Genomic DNA, 23,261 nt, shown 5'->3' with positions numbered 1-23,261 from the left:
CATTATGATTGAATACTTGTCAACCCACAGCACATTTCCAAAAGTGGCTGAAGGTTATTGTTAGAACAGCAAGTTATATGATAGTCTTCCACAGGGCTTGTTAACATTATCAGAATTACTGGTGAACAGGAAAAGTTATCCCTTGGGTACAGGATAAAGGAGTGTAAAATGCTATTACCTTCCTTTTAGTAGCTCTTTCAATAAAGGTCTTTTTAAATAAAGTCAAGAAAATGACATAGCTCTTTCCAGTTTTCCTGTGAAGTAATTACAGCTGTAGATCCTTGACTTTTGTGTAATTTCAAATGAAAATTAACTAGTGTTAGATATCGATTGCTTTTCTCTATCATTAGGCTTAATGAACTAAGCATTAATACTGTCAGAATGGCATCTGGTTACATTAAAAGATGCAATAAGGATGTGTCAGCAGTTATTCCAAGGGCTATTTTATACACAATTTATGAAAAATAGAAATACCGGCTTATTTTCAAAGCCAGCAGTTTTCTGTAATGCCTTGGAATGAAATAATAACGTGCTCTTTTCAAAAGAGCAGCTGAGTCTGGAGGTGGCACTGTTTCCCTTCAGGAAAAAAGTCAAATCCCACGATGAGATCGAGTCCAACACACCCTGGTGCAACTGGTGAATTTATGCAAGGGACACAGCTCTTAAGGAACGTAATTAAACTAAACATATGTCTGATATGCACTCTAAATCCTCTGATACAGTCCTCCATATACTATAGGATATGCCATCCCACTTCTGTTTGGACTGTGAGCAATTTAAGAATTTGAAGATCAAGACTCTTCAGTAGATTTACTTAGATTAAAATTTAATGAATTAATGAATTTAATAACCTTAATTGGCAACAGTTAGTTTAAAAGACACAAGAGAGTGTAGAATTCTGCAAACAGGACTTGCTAAACCACTCCAAAGTGTTTCTACAGGTAGTTTCATTTAGGGTATGCCTTATAATTATAATTCCTTGTAATTTCTATTGTCTTGGCACGTTGTTCCAGCCTGCATCCATCCTTACATCAGGAATAGTGACACAATCACATTTTGAAAACAGATAAGGCAATTTCTCCACTATCAGGAACAGACAATTTAAATCCTAGGAGATTCCATCTTCATTCCTACTCTCCGGCAAGACCCTCAAAACATAAACAACCATTTCTCTGTATAAATATAAATGTTTTTATTTTGGATTTACCTCTTGGATGTTCTCATTTCCTTTCTCAAAGTGTTTATAGGTAGTTTACATGAAAGAAAACAAGTTTCTGTCTGTCAAAATAGGGATTGACTATGGATTTGTGTAATTTAAGGAGTTCAAACTTCAGGTGGAAACTTAAAAAATGTGTTGTCAAAGTATCCAGAAAGGAAACCATGTTCTTGATGCCACAAGAGCATCACTCAGAAAATTCAAAATTAGCTAAATAGAGCCAGCAATGGCAGAAGAAAAGGGGGAATTAAAGGAGCCATTCCCTGGCTGCACAGACCCTCATTAAAGGCACTGAGAAATGTGTTTAAGGACATGTCTCAGTCTGCTGCTTTTTCAGTGTCTGTCTCTTGCCTGCTGTTGTTTTTCTGGAGTGAAAAGAGCCCCCATTTCACAATGCTTTGGGGCCATCCTCTCCATTCCTGGGAGGGGGATTCTGCAAGAGCTGCTGTGCAGAAGGGTCCTTCCTCCCCATTCCCTTTCCCTGGGTGTGTGAGCACACAAAGGGCAGGAGGACAGACAGACAACGGTGGGACAGCAGGAACCTTCACTCTGGTCCCTGATGGACACACAGAATGGCTGAAGGGGCAGGGGAAGAGACAGAGACAAGTCTGAGCCACTCCAGCAAGGACTTGCTTTTAGATAATTTACATTTTGTTACAGTTCCACGATATGATATTTTTTTTGCAATTAGAAAACCTGTCAAAGACCTTTCCCAAATCTGGTGTGCAGGCTGAGAGATCCTTGTGTGGTCCTTGGGGGCTTGGGCAACCTGTTAAACCCACACCTGCAAGGTAAAGTAAAAATAAAGATTATTTTCTCTACACAAACACAGGAGGTGAATATTTTGTGTAGCTAGAATTAAAAGTCCTTGCAAGTAAATTAGCTTCAGATTAAAAAAAATAAAAAAGAAAAAGGAAAGTAAAAGCGTTTCAGTGCTTGCTTCCATCAAGTAGAAAAGGACTCCAACTTTCTTAACAGGTGTTTTAGTTGTGTTTCCTGATGCAGTTTATTGAGCGAATGCATTCTGAGAGCTTTAAATTGAGATTTATTTGTCCTTTTGCTAATCATGAATCAACCTTCTTTTAGATCAATTAACTAAATCACTCTGGAGGCAGCTCAATGCATTCTTTATGGATGAAAACCTTTGTTCTCTATTGACCATAATATTTCTCCACCCCAATAAATACAATTAATAACCTACTTGCTCACTAGTGTTTGGAACTTCCAATGTTTCACAGCAATTCATTTCTTATGACTTGCTAACAAAAATAGATTTGAGTAAAACATCAATATTAATACGTGCTTACGTTCTCCCTTCTGTTCTTTCAAAAGTACTTAGTTTTCACAAAGAAGTTTATAATGGTATTACTCATGTCACTATAAAACCTCAATGATTTTTTAAAAAAAACTTACAAGTTAAAATATGTGACTACTGCAATGCATTCTAGTGTTCTTTTTTTTTCTCCACATCGCATACATAAACCCAAAATAAATTTAAAGTTTCTACTCTGAAATCCCCAACTAGAAAACTCTATTTAATTACAGTATTTATTAGCACAGGAAAGTACCTGGTCCTAATTTCTTCCGCAGTTTCAGCAAGACAGGGCCCTTGATGTATTACATTTCCTGTAATAGTACTTTTATTCTTCCTTTTGTTAAAAATCATCCTGAGACTATAATTATTCTAGCCGAGGGCCAGGGATTCAATAACAGCTGAGACAAACTATGGTCTGCCAAGAACTGGGCTGCTTTGCTCAGACAGCATTTGAGTCAATTTACATTTAATGAAAGAGGCCAAAGGCGCTCTGATCACCTCAGAACGGGATCCAGCAGCCCCACGTTGGCCTGGAGTGGTGTCAGGAGAGGATCAGGGTGGATTTTAGCAAAATGTTCTTCCCCCAGAGGGTGCTGGCACTGGCCAGGCTCCCCAGGGAATGGGCACGGCTGCCAGGGGAGTGTTTGGACAGCGCTGCCAGGGATGCCCAGGCTGGGATTGTTGGGGGTCTGGGCAGGGCCAGGGGCTGGGCTGGATGATCCTCATGGGTCCCATCCAATTCAGCATCACCTGTGATTCTGTCATTCTGTCATTCTGTGACTCTGTGACTCTGTCATTCTGTCACTCTGTGATTCTTTGTCTTTTTTTGAGGCTCGGTTTGTGGCACATCAGATGTGAAGTCTCCGATGGCTGAAGGTCCAGGGCAGTTCCTCACTGACAGCTCCCCCAAGAGCTCCAAAACCCTTTGGCAGCTCCAGCAGAGCTCTGGCAGCTGATGCCAACTCTGCCAGGAACACAGACAAGGTCTGATGGCAGTGGAAGATGGTTTTGGGTTGGGGGGTCTGGTTTTGGCAGAGTGGGGTCTGCAGACTGCCCTGAGGAGAGGCCAGGGGATGCCCAGGGCTGGACACAGTTCCAGACAGTTCCATCCTGCTCTCCACACTCAGGGCACAGCTTCAGCAGGGAAAACTCTGGGAAGATGACTCTGAGGGAGGATGAAACTGTGCCTGGCAGAGAGGTGTGAGGGGAAGAGTGTGTGAAACAGCCCTGGGACAGCAGAGCCAGGGGAGAGGGAGAAGAAGGAGGTGCTCCATGCCTGGAGCAGAGACATTTCCTGGAGCAGAGCGTGAAGGGGCAGATACTTCCCTGCACCCAGGGCACCACTTTGTGCTGGTTACCGGTAAGCGATCTCCTCGTGTTTTCCTTTTCCACAAAGCTGCTTTGTGCTGTTTCCTTCTGTGCTGTGGAGGACAGGGAGTGTGGGAGCAGCTGGCTCTGTCACAGGCCAAGGCAGCCCACCAGAAAGGAGAACCCATAGGTTGACCTTTTCCATCGTGGAGGATCGGGATGGCACGGCACAAAGGCCTCTCTGCTGTGAGGTGAGCTGGGCCTGGTGTGGCATCCCCCAAAAGGGGACGGTGGAGCATCTGTCCCCATTCAACCACCTTGTTCACCTCCCCAAAATTCTTCACTCACCTGGTCACCAGGAGACAGCAGCCACGTGCAGGAAACCCTCTGAGGGCCAAGGACAGCCGTCCCAATTGGATTTGTCCTGTAAATCTCATTGCAGTGGAATGGGCTGACTGAGCGGGCTCGGTGACAGCCAGCAAATCCAATTTGTGTCATTCCTGCTAAAATGCCGTGCCAGGGTGGCTCGGCCTGTCAGCTGTGGCAGGTAAAGGACAAGAAAATGAACGTACATCCAGTGCAGGATGAAACACAAAGCTCTCCTCAAATATTGCTGATATTATTTTGCCAGGCTAAGTGCTCGTTACTCCACATCCTCATCACTGCCCAAATTTCCTCATCTGAAGTTAAATGCTTGCATTATGATCCTTACTAAGATTGCACTGAAAACTGAAGTGGATGTGGATGGTAGTTTTACTGCCTTTTTTATTTTTTAGAAATAAAATTAATGTTTCTGTTTGAAATAACCATACTGCAGGCTCAACAATTTATTTTTTTTTTAAAAAATCTTTCAGGTCAGGAAAAGTTATGATTCTAATTCTCCATTCCACTGTGAAATGAGGACAGAAGGAAATATATTTGTTTCACAAAATTTTATGGTATTTCTAAGGTTCCTACAGAATTCGAAAACAAATTTATTCATACAAGTAGATACACAACACATTGTATTTCTTATGGCAAAACAAAGTGCCAAAAATATCAGCACACGTTAAGCTGTAAAACTCAGAGACCAGTAAGGTTCAATGCAAATTTACATATATTTCTAGGAAGAAGAGAATATAGAACTGTGATCAAACTGCTTCTTAAAATCTGTATTGACAGGTGAGTGAGAGGTCTCTATAATAATATTTATATAATAACAATAACAATAACAATAACAACAACAACAACAACAACAACAACAACAACAACAACAACAACAACAACAACAATAATAATAATAATAATAATAATAATAATAGCAGTGTTGGAAAACCAGCCCAACCACAGACCTCTCCATGGCTGTAATGAGACATCTGTATGAATAAGGAATTTTACTGGTTTTGAGATACTCTTTGTCATCTTCCTTTCCAAAAGCTATGGGGCTCTGGAGATTATTAACTTTTCCAGTTAATTAACCTAATTCATCATGCAATTTTAATGTCAAATGTTACATTATTCTTAACTCCCATTTCAAAGACTCATCCAGGAATATATTAATTTTCTCATTTAACTTGTGTATTTTATGGTTTTACTGTTTCTAGGTATTAGGATTATTTTTTTCTTATGTCTAAAATATGAACTCTAAGAAATTTTGAACACCAGAGATCAATTTACTGATTCCCACAGGAACAAAGACATTTATATATATTTATGCGCTGGTCAGTGCCTCAGGTTGTATTTCACGTTGGTCTTTATTGTCTTGTATACAAAATTCTACACAACATCAATGAAATATTTAATTCAACTAATTTTTTTAATCAATAATGACCAAATCTGTCCATTTAAGGTGAATAACCAAATTTCATGGAAATTCTCAATCAAACAGTAAAATCAACATAAACAGGATTAAATTTTCAATTTGAATTTCTCTATTTACATCAATGGCTTTGCTTGAAATCACATCATGCCTATTTACTTAAACAGTTTCAAAACTTGATTTGAAACTATTTGAGACCAGAATTTTTTGGTGCTTTTATCGTCGTTAAGGGCATAATCTCAACCTGACTGCACCGTGCACTGCTCAGCTGAATAATAATGAAAGAACTACTGGAAAACAAAACGTGCATCTGCTGCTTCATCGCTCTGTACAAACACTACAGAGAGAAATATCAAAGGTAACACGAGCCGGGTTTCAAGCTGATCATGAGAGCGGAAAGTTCACTTGTGTTCTGTAAACTTTCAGCATGGCTCTGGGGCACCGCTGCTGCACCAAGATAAAAGCAGAGATGATTATCTGTCCCTCTCAAAGAACACTCCACCTGAGAGATGTCAGGAGGTTTTGGACCATGATCAGTATTTTATAGATTAGATGGTTACCCATAGTAGATAAGACACTTGTGTTTAAATGAAGCTTGCTTCCTTTGTTTCTCATGTGGGATTTCATTTTAACTCTCTTGGTGTTTACACCCTTGATACAATTTTTAATGTATTTGCATTCAGTTAATTTGTTTTTCTGAAAAAAATCTGGGAACTAGTTATTTATTCACTTCTCCTATCAAAAGAGCTTATGTTCCAAATATTAATTTCTTTTTCTTACATCTGTATTTTCCCTTCTTAAAAAATATCAGTAAGCTACAAAACAGGGATCTTTGGGCAGATATTTCACTGAATAGATTGGACAGCAGTCAAAAACTCGAATCTTTTGTGATTAAGACCAATATCCAGGTTCCTATGGTGATGTAGTGTTATCAAATACTGTGCTAGACCATGTCCAATCCTACGAGAGCTTTCCAGGCTATACACTTCAGCATGATAAAAGTGTTCTCAGACTCAAGGAAGAATTTCCTTCCTCTCTGAAGACTTACCTCCTGGTTAGGCAGGCTTTTGATACTTGCCTTCTGGAAAATTTTCCCTTTTATCTACTTCTAATTGGCTGCTTCCCATGGAACAGGAGCAGCAGGGAGCTCCCACAGGGAGCCAAGGTGGGCAGTGCTGGCTGACTGGCTGCTGATGGATCCAGCAGAGAGCCTACACCACCTTTCCCAGAACTTTTAATGCTGAGAGGAGATGCTTCCTTTTGCAGGAAAATAATTTTCATAATAATAATAATAATAATTTTCATAATAATTAATAGGAGAGAGAAGCAGAGTTTAATCATCCTTTTATCTGCAAAACTCATAGTTGTTTACAGTAAGTTTTTCTTCTTCTGTGACAAACCCTTCAAGTTTGGCACTGTCACTTAAATTGTCCTGAAAGCTGCACATAAAGCTGTTTATAGGGATTTTTTTTTTAATTCAAATCATTATGACCTAATGATCAAGCCATTACAGCAAAGTGCTAAAAGCAGAGACACACCAGCAGTAAATATAGCTTGCATCCATGCCAGATTTGGTTATCTCCTGCACTCTGTGTTATTGCTACAGTGAGCAATAATGTGAATCATCTGATTAGAGTCACTAACTAAATTCTCAACATCAAAACTGATGAAGTCAGTGAAAGCTCTGCCAGGATTTTACCTACTGTATTCAGCACATCGTATTTGCATTTTTATGCAATGCAGGATGCAGCCTCTGCTTTTTAACCATATGCTTTTAAAAATCAAGCAAACCCATTTTTAGCAAAATGCATTTGGATTTACAGATGTTCCAGACTGAGCTTCTGCTCTACTCAGGAAATGCTCTTCCTGTTATTATTGCATAAAGCAATATAAAAGTTTGAACAACAGTTGTATACCTTGAGCTACAGTGACTGGATTCAGTGTTTATAGGTTAAAGCTCCATTAGGGAACCAAGCACAGAAAAATTAGAAGGAGCTTTTTATTTTTATTTGTACTTACGTTTTTATTTCTGTATTTTACAATTAAATTCCTTGTTCAACCACATCCACAATATTACAAACCATCAGGTATCTGTGGTTTTATTGTCACTCACCCACTGTTTTCCTGCTTGTGGAAGTCTCTTGGCTCTGACACTGGTAAATACCACAGAATAAACTGTTTCTATATTTAAATCTATAAGCACTACATGGTTAGCAATAACTGTTACAAGTATTGATTTTATCTTTCTCAGTTCAGGATAGTAATTCCATTTTCTGATTGCAACTTTGCTCAAACATTAAATTAGAAGATGTAGAAAAGCAACCCATTGTTGAAAAGTAATTTGGTGTGGTTTGGGGCTTTTCTATTTCTTTTTCATTTGAAAACTTGCTCAGTGCTTGTAAATCAGCATCCACATTGAAAAGCAGCACACACCTGTGGTGGGAACAAAACCAAGTGATTAAGAATAAACTACTCCAATGTCAGCCCACGAAGTGAGTTGAAACTGGAAAATATGTAGCAAATGCTAAAAGAAAATACTCCAAAAATCTAGTTTCAATGTATTGCCCAGCCCATGTGACAGCACCAGGGAGTCCGAGGCTGCAATTTTCAGGAATATTTGTGTTTGCACTTCCTGTTTCCTCAGTGCCCCATCTGTCTTAGCCTCGATCCCAGCAACTGCTTCACAGTTGGATATTAAAGATAAAGGAAAATTTCTCTGTGCCCTGGGTGACCCAAGTGTCATCATGACCTCATATTTGAGCTGCAGTAAGGAGAGCCAACACCACATTTATCAATGATCCAATTCTTGGAGAAACAGGAGCCTTTCAAGCTCTGCTCTGAGATCTTACTGAATTTTGCTTTCAGCCACTTTTACATCCTTTGTAAATAACTTACAGTGCATTTCTTAACCTTGAAATCCTAAACTGGAACCATAAAATTGAGCTGGACTGTCTTCTAGTAAAGAGTGGTAAATTCATGTATTCACAGCCATGCTATTTGGTTTTAAGCATTGGTACAAACATACCCTGAGTCAATTTTATTGATAAAATGAAAGGAATAGATTATTTAATTGTTTAACAACAGTGGAATCGGTAAGATTTTTGATTTTTATTTTTTTTTGGATATTCATCCTCTGTATGTATAATTTGGTCAGTCCAAAAGTGCTGACAGAACTTCCAAACTGATTTTTATGTGGTGCAACGATCAGTTCTTCCATCAGACACCTCCCCTAACTGGATGAAGCAGCTCAATTACAATTGATATCTAAATAAGTCTGTAGCAGAATTAGCAGCTCTTCAAAGTGAAGGAATAGAAAGAAAAATTCCCATCTTTGTTATGAACATGGTCTGAGACTATATGTTTCTAAAAATTATTTACCATAATTATATGTCAGAAGAAAATTGAATAAAAGATGTTCTAAAAGTGCAGCTCTTGGAACCAACAGACAGAAAAGCTGTGCAAAGGCTACTTAACAAGACATAACCAAATATCTCCAGCTAATGGTGAAGTATGATAGACTTGGAAAGATTTATGGTAATCAGAAAGCATTTCTCTAATCCTAACATGAAGATAATATTTCCAGTTTAAGTACCATAGACCACAATTATATGTGCCCTTAAATGACAATAAGCAATCTAAAAGCTTATTACCCTAGAGCGGTGGTGTCTTTAATTTTAATAAAAACAGAGCTGTGACATGCCTGACCTTATAAATAACATTGATGTAATAATTTTAAATATTATTTGAATGTCATAATGATTATAGCAACCTAACTGGATCCATAATTAATACAAACTATGAAATTCTGCTATTCTACTCAGTGTCTGGAAGAACACCAGCAGAAAGAGTAAGTGAAACGTCCTCTTTGACCCTATCTCTACACCAGAGTATGACAAATTAAAGGCATAAAATGTTTAAATGACATATAGGGTACACACAGTCTTTCTCCAAAAATAACAGGAGAAAAATTAACTTTCTGCATTGTGGATCCAGAGCTATTCACTGTGGTATGTTAAGGAACTGACATGTGCTCCCATTGACTTTAGGAGTACAGGATCTGTATTTCAGCCAAGTAATTTATAACTCTTTTTATTAATAATGACAACTGACACTATATCAGCTCCACTGCAATAAGAAACACTGGTTGCTCACAGAAATTCAGTGCTTATAAAACCTCTGACAGAAATCCACTTATTCTGCTCACTACTGCCTTGTGCCTGCTCCTTTCTCTCATTAACCATTCTCCTTTCTCTGCTTCACACATGATTTCTTCTTTCAGAAGAGAATTTCTTTTCGTATTTGAATATAAAAAAAATCATATATATAGAAACCCCCTAAAATATCCACTCCATCAAAATCTCTAAAGGCAAATCTCATATGCTGAGGGGAGGTGAAAAAAAGAGGTTTTCTCAGTTTGTATTCACTGCTCATTAATGAGGTCCTAGAACATTCCCATTTGTAATAACCACACATTCTGACAAGAAAAAAAAACCCCACAAGCTGTCTGGAAGTGTTCATGGAACTCCACGCTGGCTTTTATATTCACTGTAAAATCCAGATTACAACAGAATGGAAATAGAAGCAAATCTAACATTTATGAGAAATAAAAAGGTAAAGGGGCTCTGCTTTATCAAACATAAGGAACTACAGAGCTGTAGCCTGTTGGATGTGTGGTGTTTTAAAGGCAGTGGGAGAGCAGCAGCAATGAAAGGTAATAAATTGGGAAAGATGTGTTTTCCTTAGTGATGGATACACACTTGTTTGACAATGGAGCAGCCTGTGAGGAATTCATGGGAATGAATGGGAAAGGTTTCAGGGAATTCAGGGCACTGCACTCAGGAATCCTGAAGAGATTTGCTGTCTCACACTCTGTCCCAGCCTAAGGGACAGATTTGTGCTGCTGCCCTCACAGGTCTGCCTTGCAGCACAGGTCTGCAGCCTCTTCTTTCTTTTCTTGCTGTGGATACAATTATCTAACAATGAAAGCAGGGGGACATGTGTTGACTATAGCAGTGCAAAGCAGACACTCAGGTGTCTCCAAATATCCTCAACCTTCCTGATCCAGAATCCTGGTCTGTGTGGCATCAGGCAAAGTTGACTTGGGTTTATAAATTCAAGCTCTGAGCTTGAAAAAGCCAGTTATGTTATTTCTATATCCTGAGGCATTTTGGCTGTGTTTTATGGCTTAACACAGAATTGTTCTTGTGTCCCTTCAATAATTCAGAGTTCTAAAGAGCCACTGTAGGTAGGGCCCAGAAAAGGGTAAGTGAGGACACCATGGCTTTGTCTTTGATGCTAATGAGACACAAACATGTTTTTCCCCCAGTGATTTAACTAATACCTAACAGCATGTCACTGTCAAATCCTGGGGAAGACATCAGGATTTTTCCCTTCTGTACAAAGTCAGCGCTGCCCTTGTTTAACTCACCTCATGTTTAAGCTACTGTTTCTCCTTAATATTTATTTGTGTACTTTATACTTAAAGAACAGCTTTCTACAAACAGTCACAGCAACGCTCACCAGAAACAACAAAGCTCAATTCAGTAGAGACAGCAACTTATTTTACTCTAATAATTTCTAATATGAAAGTATTTCCAACACTGTTGATTTTCCCAAGCAATTTTTTTGAGAATTACATAAAAAAGTGCCAAAGGTTCTTTAAGTACTCAGGCTTAAAATTTGACTTTTCAATTAGCATGACAATGGTGTCAGTGTTAATAACCACTAACCAGAATTAAAGAGGACATCCTGAGGCTCTGGGAAAACAAAATGTCTTGATGCATAAGGGTTTCAAGCATAGTACACACACATCTAAAAAGATTTAAAAACTAAACAAGAAACTGGGGGAAAATGCCTGAAATATACAGGCTTTCTAAACACTTTTGTGTTGTTGATTATCTACTTTTATTTTTCTTTCTAAACCATTATTGAATGTCCTTTCATTTCCTTTCTTTGGTGTCTCTCCACTGACTTGATCCCTTTTTCATACCCTCACCATCCCTTGGGGTTTTGTATCCCTTGTGAGATTTTCCACACAAGATATTCTCCACCCTTCTCTAAATATTTAATTAGATGTTCATTAGTAAGTTACTTAATTACTGTCCTCTGCATGGACTCCTTTCATGTCTCCAAAAGAAAATATTATAAACACCTTCTTTTCTTTCATCAGCAAAGGCTCTGGTCTCAGCTTTTTTACTGCTTTTGTTTCACTTGGGCTTTACACTCAATATGTTAATTCAGTTGTTCTTTGGAGTGTCAGCATGAATAAAATACAATAGACTGGGGGGAAAAAAAAGTGTTTCTTGGTGTATTTGTTTAATATTTTTATCTTGTCTCTCTAAGAAAACAAGGTAAGTGGTTTTTATCAGATCTATCCTTGAAATAATTCTGAAATTATTCACCAATATCAACCATTAAAAGCTGGAAAAGGAGACATCTCAAAGACAAAAGGTCTGGGAGCTTTATAGAAGTCAGTGACTACAAGGAGTGGGAGATAGAAATTAATTTTTGCAGTGAAAGAAGACAAGTGGATCTCAAATCCACCTCTCTGTACTGGCCAGCCAGGACATCCACCCTCCACCCTCAGCATTTTCAATGAAAATTGAAAAAAGTAAGAACAATGGAAAGATGGAAAAAAAGAGATATTTGATGGGCAGAAAGGGCAAGACAAGACTTTTTTACACAGGTCAGCTGTTTAGTTGTGTGCAGAAGGCACATGTTTATAGATGGGCACAGATAAATCTGGCTGTCCATCTGTCGAACAGGTAAAAGAAAAATTCTTCTAGGGTAAAATAATATCTGAGCAAAACAAATGAAATGAATTTTAAGAAGGAAACACACAAAAGACTGTGTGCAAAACTTATAAAGAAACCCTGACTTAAGCCAAACAATTCCCAGCTGATAGCTTCATTGATTTTAGGAGATGAAAGGCTTTTAATAAGGTGGAAAGAAAGAAAAAACCCATTTCACACAAAAGCTATAGGGAGAGAGTAATAAATAGGCATTTTTTCCCACAGCCATGACTGAATTAACTTGAACTGGGTCCAGGTATCTGAACTCATAGAGTGATAAGCAAATTACTGAGAATTCCTCCAATTAATTCCCTTGCTGCTTTAGGGGCAAAGCTTGTTTTTGCTGTTCTGGAACCATCACGAAATTAGGTATTTTTTAACTGACTCCTTATAATTACAGTACTAATGTTCCTCTTCCAGTTAAAATTCTTGTATGGATTTGCATAGAGAACTGCTCAGCAAAACATCATCTGTACAAAGATGCTTCTCTCTGGGGGCTACGTGTCCTATTTTGACAAAAAAACCTTTGTGCAAACACTGAAGCTGGATTCTAAGCACCTACCAGCAATTAATAAGGACTGGTGAGAGTCAAGGCACTTACTTCTGCCTTCAAAAGTGTAATCCCATTTCTCTCTATTCCAAAATTCAAAATGGAGCTCTGAGATTTTTTGGCTGCCTCATTCCCACTGATCTTCACAGCCAGTGCATGTTCCAAGCCCTTTGCAACAGCTCTGCCTTTCAGTTTTCTTACTCAGGGACTTGAAATGGAACAGCAGATCATGGAAAGAGATGTCAGAAGAAATTGCTGTTCTGTGTTTTCTCTGGAGTCAGCAATGTGCCTTGTGAAACACTCTGGAAGGCCATGGTCCTGTCTGTGTCTAGAACAGTTCCCTACCAAAATACCTGCTCTTTTTTCTCCAAAATTTCCACCAAAACATTCCCTCACTTAGATAATTCTGTCTATAATACATGTACAAATACATACAAACAATAATGCAATTACCTGACACATACAATTACCTCCACATTACCTGAAATTATTTATGTTTATCCAGTCCAAAGAACATTGGCTCTGGGTTTACCCTGAGATTGAGGCACTGAGGAATTGAGGATTGAGAAATACATCAATTTTGCTACAAAGGTGGTTTCTCAAGCACCATGTCTGTTTGCTAGGTACCAGATCACTGGAACATTTCAGTTCCTTTTGGAACCCAGAAGTGATGGAAGGAAAAGAAGCTGGTGGGATTTTGTTAAAATCCAGCTGTCAAATCCAACCTGGTGGCACTGCATAGCTAAAATGTTTTACATGAAAGCTGATATTTAATTTGTGCCAGTGTGGCAGGAGCACCCTCACCCCCACCCCACCCACAATCATGGGTTGTTAGTTTTGGCCATTGGTTTTGGTAGTGAATTAAATTTTCCTGAGTTTATTCTCGGTGTGAAGTTGTTTTCCAGTCTCTCTGTGGGAAGAAATGGAGATTCTGGCTGGAAGGAGGTGCTGAGGTACCTCAGTATGAGAGGCCTGTGTGGGAATCTGGTGTGGAAGAGATGGTGAGAACCTGAAAACAAGCAAAGAAACCTACAACAGCCTTAAGGAAGGAATGTGCGACTTGATGAGCACAAGATGTATCAAGTACAGGCTTTAGAGCTGCTTGCCAGGAGTGTACCTGGGGTCTGAACCATTCACATTCTGCTCTAGTCCAGCCCTGAGACCCCACACGGTCACAATCGAGTGTTTGCTTTATTTGCCATTTCCCAGGTGGGGAACCAAGGCATTTTGACAGGGATATTTTCAGTTTTGTGTAACACAGACATATGAGAGACAAGACAGTCCCCCTAAGACCTGGGGAGCTCACCTGCTCAGCAATTTCTTTTCATTTTCAGGCTTGTCACTTGACTTCTTTCCAATGCATTCAATATGTGTCATGTTGATTTTAGATCATTTGAGTGTCTTGAAATTTCATGTGGAACAAAGCCAACACACACCATACAGAATGTTTGCATTAGAGCATTAAAGCTCTCGATCAATGGGAACTTTATCTAAAAACTCTAAAAGTTGAAAAGCTCTGGGGGCAGGGGGAAGTTTAAGTCTCATGATTTAGGGCTTGTAAATATTCAAATATTAAATAGAATATGATATTTTAGAAGTTGAAAGAAAAAAAAAGTTAACTTTTCCTGTGCCTAGTATGCCTTTTATTACTACATCAGGAATTCAAATTAAATTATGTGGAATGCAAACCAGCAAAAAGCAATGGCATTGTGTGAATAAGAAACCTTTTAATTTTTGTGTAGTATTCTTTTCTTTCCATGGTATGGACACATCAGATATGATCATGAGGTACTGAGTCCTGGAAGTACGAGACAGATTTATTTTATGATTTTGGATCTTCTGTCTTTCTGTTTGATAAATGAAGTTAGTAGGCATTGAAGAAGCTAAGCAAAAGAGATCTTCAGATAAATTAAAAAAAATATTAGCTAAATCTAGCTGTTAGTGTTAGATGATTTATTAAAAACAACCATATTTGTAATCTACTTGTTGGACTTAAATTGTACTTAATATTGACTTTCCATTCTATCTTAAAATATTTGGACATGATATAAACTTTAATTCTATGATCAATAGCTTCAGTTTAGTCAGAAATGTCACTATATCTTAAGGGAGTAGGAGTTTATTTAAGCAAACATGAGAGTAAACACTGAAAGAGGAAATCTACTTTATCTCTCATAAATATTTTACTTTGTTTCATCAGCTGTGTTAAAGAGATTAATTGTGAGCTCTGTTAATTCTTCTCCTCACAGCACAGGAATTACCCTGTGATTAGCAATGGTCAGGCAAAAGCAGCTTATACCAGAATGTTCCATCTAACTTCCTATTGTTTCTAGAGTTCTAATCAGGATGGAAAACCTTATGAAGATTATTGTTTGTCTTTTATTTTTCATCTCCAAAAATGCCAGGGAGACACCAGTAAGAATAAGAAAACTTGAAATAGTCTCCCTGTCAGCTACCTTGGCACTAAACTGTCCATTTTTGGCTTTTAAAGTGACTGTGATCAAGAACAAGTGATTGCTTGAGTTTATGCCTTTAATATCATTTTTATCTGAAATATTCCAGAGAATTTGCATCAGGATGCTCAATCCCCCTCATTTTCTGGGCCAAACAGAACTTTATTGTTTGAGATTTAGGGTTCAGTGGCTGATTTTAATCTGCTGCTCCCCCATAGGAAAAAAGTTGGAAAACATGTAAAAATCTATGTTTAAACTTTTATACTGCAAGGTTTGAAAACTTGCTGTTTCATATACCCACTTTTCCACATTTTTGACATTAAAATAAATTATGATCAAAATTAAGTGAAAAATGTATATTTAGTTATCTAAATATCAACTGAAATGTAATGCCAGTTGTTTGACAGTCTTATCTCCTGTGATTACTGTCAAATATGAATTCTGCTTTAACCAGGTCAAACAGAGGAAGAAGTCTGAGAGTTGTTTATAGGATTTTCACTGTTCATTTGAAATACATATATAATGTTAGTCTGTAAATCACTTTTTTTTTCTAATTAATAGGATCTCAGCACTGACTTGCTAAAAGAGAAGCACTTAATGCCATTAAAATGGCACTTTCCTCCTAGCAGGACCTCAAATCTCAGCCTTTTGCATGCTTTTGTCTCAAGAGAATGGCAAAAAGCCAGAGGAGGTTTCAGGAATCCTTATTTCCAAATAAACACTAATGTTCTGAGGCCTTCCCACTTACAGCACGTTAAAATATGACATTGAACGACCCCTTTTAAATGCTTGTAAAAGAAGAAAGGTTTGTGATGCTCCAAGGTAAGGAAAAAAATGTATTTTAGGCAAAAAGCATGAAGATTTTTCTAATGAAAAGCACATTTAAAGAGTTGGGAAAGGTTGAGGCAGCCTGCACAGCCCTATAGCACACAGAAATATCACCCTTAATTTGCCCATCTGTCCAACAGCTGTAATGTGCCATCTTCCCCCCTCTCTCTCCCTGAGCTGCAGATAATACATGACAGAATGAAGAGGTACCTGATCAAAGGGGGTTTTACACACTTTGTGCAGGCACTGGGAGGTGTCATTTCCCTGCTGACCTTCTCCAAGGCTGCGGAGCAGCATCTCCTCCCTGCCTGCAGCTGCAGCTGGGCCCCTCTTGGAGCCTTTGCTGGGATGTCAGATCCATTACAGGCACTTCAGAACGACATTTCTTTGCTGTCAAGGAGACAATAAGCGAGAAACAGCACCTCAAACCTAAGCAAGGGAGATTTCAACTGAATGGAATTTTATCAGAAAATGTTTGGTTTTTTTTCTGAAGGCAGTTTTCAGGAGGCAATTTCTGCTGAATTCCTGATCCTATACCTTATACATGTAATAATTCAACAGGCAGATCCAAGCACTCGGGTATTTTTCTAAGGTAGGGAGAACATTCATCAATTAAACCTAATCTTAACATCTCGATCCTGACTTGACAGTTTAGAAAGAGGATGAAAAAAGCAGTGGAGGCCATTTTTGTACAAAACATTTTATCCACACTCATTCTCCTGTTCTCAGAGTATCACAGAAGTTAATGAGCTATGAAACACTGTCAGTCTTGGCTTAGATTTTCAAGGCAGGCATGAATAATTTTCCCCACGAACCATTGTATGAGGAAGAGGCTGAGATTCGTATCTACCATCATCCAGTGTTTCCTGCTAGTTGTACCATACAGCTCCCAAAATAAACTCTTGTGAGTACTTTCAGACCTTTTAGCTAAAGGCAATTTGTATTTTCCAGACACTCCAAGAACTTTATTTTAGTAGATTCATAATTCTGCTTCTATCTATAACTCAGACACATGTAAGACAATGCATTACTGCCTCATACTATTTTTATTCTCAGGAAGGAAGCTGAATCGAATACTGCACCACAATAAACTCAAAATTACTTAACTGATGTTAAACACAATTAAAAAGGGTATGTAGGGCAATAGGGGAGCTAGGAAAACACACTAAAATCGTTTTTATGAGTCTTCATTACTGAAAGTCTTGCTTTGCTACACAGTGTCATCACGAAGATGGAGCTGAGCACTCGCAGCCCTAATGCAGATAATTTTGTCAAGGTCATTAGGTGTTCAATAGTGTTTGGTAAAGCTGGGAAAGGATTGCACCTGGCTGGCTCTGGGATGGTTTGTGTAGCAGGAAATGGGAAATGTTGTGCAGATTGGTTACAGATTATTCTGGGGGATTAGTTACGCTGCCTGCAGATGTGTTTGCTAGGGGTAAAACTCGGCAGACAACAGGTTCACAATCATCTGCTATAAATTCTCATTTTGTACCAGGCACAGGCCTATCAATTTGTGTCTAATTATATTCTTCCATGTGAGATATAAAATACCTCAGGGTTTCTATAATAAAGGCTCATTAATGTGGATGAGAAATAATTCTGAAGCTCTTTCTACCAGGGCTAATGTTAATACAGATTTTAATTGCTCTTACAGGATATTAAAACACTGATTTTTTATTTTTTTTTTTATATCATTTTTAACCTAATCATTAACTGGACCCATTTTTGTAACCCTATATTTTCAAGCATTGCATTTTACACTGGTAATTGCGTCATTACCAGTCATGTTGAACCAGAGAATAAAAGATGAATGCAGAAGGGATAAAAGGTAATATTGTCAAAGATATGTGAGAGTCAATGCCCTTCCATTCATTGTGGATCCCTTTTCTATCTTTAAAATATCCTTTTCTGGCTTAGATCTGTGAATATCCTAAAACATACCTGTAAAAATAAAGTAATAACATTGTGAATAAAAGAGAATTAGTATTACATTATTTAAAGGAATTTAAGTTTTTCTCTAAGGTAAAAGCCAAAAGCCAAATCTCTCCAATGAAGACTTATGTATTTAGAATTAAAATTGTTAAACTTTGATCTCAAGGATATAATTCTGAAACCACTCAGGGCCTCAGAGAGTGCAGAAAAAGCAGAATAACATCCCAGACTGACATTATTTGATTTCAAGAGCAGGTAACCAACAACTCTGTTCCTTGGTGTCCCATGTCTTAGGGATGCTGAAGAGAAAAACATTATTTTGCCCACAATGAAAAGCAAATTCTCCATTGTCAAATTCCTCAAATGCCACTGTATTTCAAAAGCCTTTTGGAAATAGCATTCAAGCATATATTTTATACTGAAAAAGAATGATATTCATGGACTGGGTGGCGAGGGAAGAGACACTTTTACGCACACCTTGTCAAACTGCAAAGTGCCAGCAGCCCTGGGAGTGCTGTCATTTGGATAGATGACAGGGGCATTTGTCACAGGAGCCAGCCTGGACTGCACAGCCACCTGGAGAAACAAAATCTACCATGGGCAAAAGGGCCTTCATGGTTTCACTTTTGTCAGGAGAAGGGGGAAAAGACAAAAAACCTGAAAGGTTCACGCTTGGCTTTCTAAAATGCTCGCAGATGGAAAAATGAAGCTGATTTGAAGAAGCAGTTTGTGTGATAGAGCTGTCAGCTCCTTTGTAAAAGGGAGCTAACAATAAACTGATAAATAGATTCATAAAACCAGGGTGTGTGCTCAGGAAAGTGAGAGAGGGACTCACAAATGTACTGAAGTTTTGGTACCACTGATGAGAGGCAGGAGCAGAGAAATGCAACTTTTTTTCTGTGATGTTGTGCTTAGCAACATGAGGAGGATATTAAAGTATCTTAAAGAATTCAACTTAAAATCCTACCAAATATCTTACTTAGAATTCTTCCTCCTTTGACAATTGCATGAAAATATCCTAAGGATGATATTTCTAAAAACATTTCTAGTTTTCATTTCTAGAAAAACTCTGCTGTGAGTCTTGGGGGAATTTGCTGTATCTTCTTGCAGGCTGTAATAGAGCACAAATCCAACAACAGAATTGAGTAGTGCCCATCCAGCACTGAATGGAACAGGCAGGATAGACAACAAATAAAAGTTGTGAGAGGAAGAAATCAGCCAGCTCTTCCACACACCACATTTAATGATCAACAGCCCTTCTCTGGGGATTTCTGCTTTCAGGTTTAACAGCTGAGTTTTGGTAGGAGACCCTTCCAGTGATGCCACAAACTGATGCCACTTAAGAACTGTAAAACATGTATTTGTCCTAGAAAGGGAACTAGAGAGAAAGACTGGGGAGTTTTTCCCCTTCAGGTTTCAGAGCCCTTCTAAAAACCCAGCTGCACTCACAAATGTCAGTGCCTTAATTAGCAGGTGAATTGGTCTCCCCATTAACATGCCATTTAGAGGTATGCACCATTACCTTCCCAGGCTTCAGCTTAGAAATAAAACGTGAATGAAAACTAGATGACCTAAATATCCTCTGCATAGGGAGAAATGGATGGTGCTGGGAGGTGGCAGCCCAAGAAGAAGAGCTGCAGTTGTGGTTCTGCAATGAAATGCTCTCAGGAATGTCAGACTCATCTCTGAGTGTGGCAGCAAGCTGAGGGACAGATTTATCTCCTGACATCCAGAGGCCTTCCCTGAGCACCTGAATGCATAAATACATCGTATTTAGAACTTTGGGGCTCAGATTTACCTTCAATAATCTTTGGAGACCTAGAGAGAGGGAGAGAGAAAGTAGGATTTATGACAACCTTCACGTGAAAGAATTGCATTTTTTAAAATTATTTGGATAATTTACAAGCTTGATTTTTAGTATTAAAACCATTCAGGCTTCCAGTCTTTCCTTCTTCCTTCTTTTTGAATGTTATTATTAAAACCAGCCAAACAAAACCAGTAAAGAATATGGGGTTTTGGGTAATAACAGCTTCTATATCCTTAAATATCTTGGGTTTATATTGTTTGGTATTTGTACTTTAAAAAGATTTATCATTTCTGTTTGTAATTCTAAATATTTACAAGATTCTCAAAAGCAAATTAAGAATGCTTTTTCTAATAAACTAACAACATAAATGTATTAGAAGTCATCCTACAGGCTGTAGTCTGTTCCAAATGTACCAATTTTTGTGCAATGTGAACAGATATATGGATCAAATCAATAACAGACATCCTTTAAGAACTATAAAATATTAACCAAGGAATAATTTCTAATAAATACCTCAGTTCTGGAAAGAGCTGTGGCACTCTGATGTTTATATTGGACTCAAGGCTGAGTGGGTGTAATACCTGCATCCAGTCATGACTTCACAGAGAAGGTTTGGCACAGGAGGAATGAAAAGTTGATAATATATAAAAATACAGGATTAATTTTTCCTGTTAACCTGAACTTTTCACACTCCTCTTCTGCCCAAAAGCTCTGCTCTTCCCATCACATCCTGGCTGGAGCAAGGTGGTTTTTCAGCCAGGAGCTGAACACTCAGAGCGTGAAAAACAAGCGAACAAAAAGCAGGTGTGACTTAACCAGGAGACCTAAAAATTCCTGTCTGTGAGATCAGGTTGCCAGTTTTCAATAAGTGTTTCTTCCAAACGTATTTTTCAGGATATTTTGACTGTTCAATCCTCTCCCTGCTTTGGACAATTCCTGGTAGAGATTTGCATGCTTGGTGTGCTACAGCTAATGACAGCCTTTAGTTAACTGCCAAAAAAACCTCAATTTCAGAGTAAAAAATGTTTTTTTCCTTTGACATTTATAATTATTCCTACCTGAGAGGAGAATACAGGCACATTTCATTCCTACCCACTAGCACAGCACACACAGGCAAATCAGTTTGAACATTTCTGCTTTTGTGGCTTTGGTTTGCCTATTTGATTTTCTGTGAGAATGTTTATATTTGTATTACATGTTCTTTTTTTACAATCTCTTTAGTTTTTGCAGGTAATAAATAGAGAATCAGAAACTTGTGCTGTAGTCAGTTATTTAAAAAGCACACTTGTAAAATGCTGAAACCCATTTTTCCAAGATGAATTTATACAGGATTGAAGAATGGTTCACTATTAATCAACTCATTTAAACTGGAGAAAAAAAAAAAAATAATCCAGTGAGTGTGGCATTTTTACCATTCACCACATGCCCACATTAATTACAAAAAAAGCTGAAACAAGTAGTAGGTTGGGTTTTTTTCTGTCTTAAAACCTGCTAATGCATGAAGAACCAGACACCAGCCACGAGTCAGAGAGATTTGTAAACCTTCAGGGTAAAATATTTAATAGGATAGCTATGGTAATACAAAGTTTTATACTTGATGAAATTAAACTGAATTATAGGAACTGTAACAGATTTTGTGCAACATGAAAGGTAAATAATGAGGCAAAGAGTCATTGCTTATGGGCTATACTGATGTATTTATGTAATTGTCAGCTGGTTTATCACCCACATGGGAAAGATTTGAATTTTTAATAGATTTTAAGTTCTTGAACAGCTGTCCTACAATCTAGTGGTACTTAAAAGAGTTTATACATGTTCCTAGCTGCTTTGTAAAAAGATGTTTGAGTAGATGTGGAACACTGAGCATCACTCTGAAACACATTCTGTACAAAATGAAGGGTATTCTTCATTTAAACATCATTTTCTGCCTGAAGTTTTTAGTTTTCATTTAAGAAACAAATAGCCAAAGAGAAGTGGTTTTGATTTGTGCACATGCCTAACTCTGTGCATTTTAGCTCCTGCTCTTTATTTTTTAGTGACAGCTCAGTGCATAAAGATAAGAGGATGTCTTAGACCCCGGGTTCTTTTAAAATTAAATAGCTGTGGTGAGTGTCAAGAGAAATTTTCAGCCTCTCTTGATCAGAAAATGTGTTGAATTAACACCTAGATTTTTATTAGACTTCAGAAAATGGAGAAAATCAGTGGACCATGTTTAAAATCCAAAAATTTTAAATATGTCTAATCAAAAGTGCTTCTAAGCATGCAGATTCTACAGGTAAGTGTCTAAATTTGCAAATAACCAAAAGTAACATTTCAAAGCTGAGATTACACTTGGTCATACTTCATTCTGAAGAAATTTTGGATTTTTATTTCTTCATTGGAAAACTTTTACTAAAGAACTTGTAGGTATGTGTAATTTCTACTTCTCTGAACATACAAAATCATAAGGACAAGATTGTAAATAATAAAATTTTTTTAGAAACATGAGGGACATAAGTGAATAATTTATAGTTTCTTAATTCTCTGTGATGGATTCAGATCATCTTTTCTGTTATATCAAATCTGATTGCCAAATTGTCACCTCTAATGCAAATCTCAGTTTTAATCTCCCCTGCAGCCCAATTAAAAAATTACTTTTTGATCAAGTTCCTAGATTTTAGAATTACCTTTTCATGATAAATCAAAAACCTGATGCTAAAACTTGCTTTGTTTTATATGAAAAGAATAAAAACTACTTTGTGGACCACTAGTTAAAATGGCAAGAAATTATTAGAAACAAACTAAGACCTTCCATTCCCAAATTCCAAAGACCACAAAGTTACACAGTGAATTAAGGAAAGGAAGAAATAAAAAGTTAACTGTTCTGCTAGAAACTGAGCTTATTAAAGCAAGGAATTAATAACTAATAAAGAGCAACAACTTGGTGGCTCCTGTCTGCACCTAAGTTATCATTTTGTGACAGGAATTAAGCTGCATCTGGCAAAACACCTTCCCTGATGGGTGTAAGGGACATAAAAATGTAGGGGAAAGATATTGATAATAAAGGGAAAATATTTTCCTTTTGAAAAGCAAAATATTGAATATTTCCAATTGACCCTTTGAGAGTTAGAAGACATAGGGATGCCAACTTGCCTAAGAGAATTATTATCATTATTATCTTTATTATTATTATTATTACAATTACCATTACTATTACTATTATTATAATCATTAATATAATGTAATATAATGTAATATAATGTAATATAATATAATAATAAAAT

The sequence above is a fragment of the Parus major genome, chromosome 4A (genome assembly GCF_001522545.3).
Source record: "Parus major isolate Abel chromosome 4A, Parus_major1.1, whole genome shotgun sequence".
Taxonomy (NCBI): Eukaryota; Metazoa; Chordata; class Aves; order Passeriformes; family Paridae; genus Parus; species Parus major.
Note: the sequence above shows the minus strand (reverse complement) of the source record.